The sequence below is a fragment of the Alexandromys fortis genome, unplaced genomic scaffold, assembly GCF_014885135.2.
Source record: "Alexandromys fortis isolate MF-2015 unplaced genomic scaffold, M_Fortis_MF-2015_v1.1 scaffold_96, whole genome shotgun sequence".
NCBI lineage: Eukaryota > Metazoa > Chordata > Mammalia > Rodentia > Cricetidae > Alexandromys > Alexandromys fortis.
Window position 1 is genome coordinate 1,454,366 of NW_026068053.1, and position 3,944 is coordinate 1,458,309.

Sequence of the window (3,944 nt, forward strand, 5' to 3'; positions counted from 1 at the left end):
CCAGCTTGGCATTGTGATTTATAAGACACAATCTGAAAGACCTCTGCAGTGTGTTTGTGTTAAAAGTCTATAAAAATGAATACTTTGATGGAATTCATTATACAATGAGATTTGCATGAAAGGTAAGTTTTGGCTAAGCAAACAGAGTGAGTAAGTTCTAGAAAATGTGAAAACACTAGAGACTCACAAGTTAATTTGTATGACTAATTAAAAAAAAAGCCTAAGGGATATTAAACAATTTCTAATATGCCAGAAAATCTCATCTCTGGGACTGCTTATGAGACCCTGTTTTCATTGTGTCTGAGTCTTGCCATTATATACAGGGACCTGAGCCTAACTTTCTTATTCTGCAAAAGTAGATGGAGGTGTGTAGTTGAAGCTGCAGTTTGATTCTTTTATTGCAGTGCCTAAAAGGAGTGCTTAGCCTAGAATCTCTGTTAGTACCCATTATAATTATAACCAGGGACACATTGCTTATTTAACTAGGCACCAGTCAATATTCTCCACATTTGGAAAACTTGATCTTGCAGAAAAACAAGAGACCACATAGCAATTATCAACATATTAGTCATAATATGTCTAAAGCTTTAGCTGATTTTATCTTAACCACATCTATACTAATAGAGATCTGGACAGAGATCACATTCTCAGACTAGACAACCTGGCTCTGTTAAAACCCTTTATATCTGCCAGGGACAAAACTAGTGTGAAATAAAGTTGACAAAAATTATTTATTCATGTAGACAGCTACTTATTTATAAATATATAAGTATTTATTCATAAATCTGTGAATATGTATTCACAGGCTTATGAATATTTATTAATAACCTTGGTGCTCATGAATAAATGCATCTAACCTCATTTTTTCCCCCAGAATCTCTAAAGTATTTGAAAAGAAGGTTCATTGTAGAGCAAAATGAGGTAGCATTGGTTGGCAGGTGTTCAACTAAGGTGGAGATCTTGAGAGCAGCACAGTTTCTAAATGTTTTTTTTTCCTGCATTGAGAATGTTTGATTGGCTTCAAGTAGGTGACCATGCAAGGGGTGGTTCTTTCTTAAGAAGTAAGACCATTTTGAGTAGGTGCAGTGTTTTGTGTAACCAACTATCTTTTTTTTTTCTCTTCTGTTAGTCTGACACAAGCCACTTAAGTGAGAAAGGTTTTTTTTTTTTTCAAGCTCATAGTTCAAGGGTAGACTCTCTTTTGATAAAGAAATGAAAGCAGCAGGAATCAAAAACAGCTGATCTTCTTGAAGTTTGCAGGCAAATGGATGGAAATAGAAAACACTATCCTGAATGAGGTAAGTCAGACCCAAAGAGGAACATGGGATGTACTCACTCATATTTGGTTTCTAGCCATAAATAACGGACATTGAGCCTATAAATCGGCTTCTTAGAGAAGCTAAATAAGAAGGAGAACCCAAAGAAAAACATATAGGCATCCTCCTGAATATTTATCAGGCGATGAAAGGAGACAGAGACAGAGACCCACATTGGAGCACCGGACTGAAACCTCAAGGTCCAAATCAGGAGCAGAAGGAGAGAGAGCACGAGCAAGGAATTCAGGACTGCGAGGGGTGCACCCACACACTGAGAATGGAGATGTTCTATCGGGAACTCACCAAGGCCAGCTGGCTTGGGTCTGAAAAAGCCTGGGTTAAAAACCGGACTCGCTGAACATAGTGGACAATGAGGACTACTGAGACCTCAAGAACAAAGGCAATTGGTTTTTGATCCTACTGCACGTATTGGCTTTGTGGGAGCCTAGGAAGTTTGGATACTCACCATACTAGACCTGGATGGAGGTGGGTGGTCCTTGGACTTCCCACAGGGCAGAGAACCCTGATTGCTCTTTGGGCTGACGAGGGAGGGGGACTTGATTGGGGGAGGGGGAGGGAAAGGGGAGGCGGCAGTGGGGAAGAGACAGAAATCTTTAATAAATAAATCAATAAATAAAAACAGCTGATCTCATTCACAACATAGAAACAGAGAGTAATGAATGCATGCCAATTCTCAACTCCCTTTTGCCAATTTGCATAAGGAATAGTCCTACACACAGGTAAGATGAGTCTCCTCACATTAACGAAGCAAGAAATTCCCTCAGCTTTTCCCAGAACATCTAGGATAACCTAAGAACTTGTCAGTTAGCACTAACCATCACATTGTCCATAATTGGAATAAGGTAACATGGTCCCCGTGGAAGGAGTGAGATAGCTAGAAATTCCTTTCTCTAGTATGTACTAGTATGTACTAGGATCAAGATTTTTCTCACACATTTTTCCTTCAAAGACCCCACACTTTTGAAATTCATTTCAACCATGAAGTGCCTTACCCACACATTCTTGCTTTGTTTCATGCCCACAGTGTACAAGGAGAATGACCTTTCTTAATACATTGGAGTATGAAGGCCACATATGAGTCAGTCTTTGACTCCCAAACCCCAAATGCTTGCCTTATATGTGACTTTGACCTCATAACAAACAAAATAAAAATGGCGTCCTGTAGACTTTAGGTTCAGAAACATCCATAATTATATATGAGTGGACAAATCTGTGACCCAAATTACCCTCTTAAACTCATAGTATCTGTGATTAGGAGAAGACGACCTGAATTATTCTGAGAATAGAAGAAATGAGCCTGTCAGACTGTTTTATGGAGAGGATTCAAATAGTTATTCTACCTCTTATCCATGGCCAGAAATTGGTAATACCATCTCATTTGTGTATTTCTTTCATTTTCTTCCTCTCCAGAAACCAGAAAGGTTTAGGTGCTCTGCTTCATGCTTCAATTCCTTGCTGTCTTCCTGATTTTTCTAAACAAAAACACAAATGAGCATTACTTACAAGAAATATTATGTGAGAATGTGCCCAAAACTCCAGTGCAGACACTTGAGATGGAGAAATCAAACACTCTGAAATGGAGCAGCTAAAACTATACTATCTCATGAGCCATACCTCATCTGATAGAGCCTTATTAGTCCCTGAGTAGAGACTATCAATTGTGCCCCTTTCTTAGGATCTACTCCTCATATACAGGAGCTCTGCTCACCTCTTCCATTGTCTTAAATTTTATCTACCATTTTTTAAATAAAAGTCCTCTTTAAGACTTCCTTACAGCCGTTAGTGTTTATTATTTGAGTTGACTGAACAGAGGTTCCAGAAGCCACTGACCTGAGATAAGTTGATGGCCACTGATGATCAGAGACCCTAGCCACCCTAGGTTACACTCATCTGAATTGAAAGAGCCTCCTTCACCCTGAGAAAATCTCAGTTCATTAGACCTTTTAATGTCTCCTCATAGATGAAGGAGGGGACCTAGTTCCCTGTAAGTTACCCATACATTCGTAAGTAAACATATACCTGTGCTTCTTCTGTAAGTAACCGGAACCATACTAGTTCACCAGGCTAGAATGGGTAGAATTCAGAGCACAACACAAAACTAAAAGAATCTTTGGCCCCAATGTAAAAGGGAACATGCTAAAGAGCATATAAATAACTAACGGCAGATCATGGAAGTAATGAGGCTGAGGCTAATACTGGTCTATGTAAAATGAGCGTTCGCATGTTGCAACTCCCTCAGCTATAGCCTATCATGATACCTGGATAACACTGGTTACTCATATGGAGGCCATCGGGAAAGCAGCCCAGAACTCTGGTTTCTGGGGGTAGTTGTCCTGGGCCCTCCTAGTGGAAGGATCTCATCAAAGCTAATTTGGATTCTTGGGAGAAAACATTGTCTCTCCGAAAATGCTCCATTTGGCTGGGCTCTGGACATGTGCAATACTAAACCTATAAGAACGGCGATGAAAGGAGACAGAAACAGAGACCCACATTGGAGCACCGGACAGAAATCTCAAGGTCCAAATCAGGAACAAAAGGAGAGAGAGCACGAGCAAGGAACTCAGGGGGGCACCTACACACTGAGACAATGGGAATGTTCTATTGGGA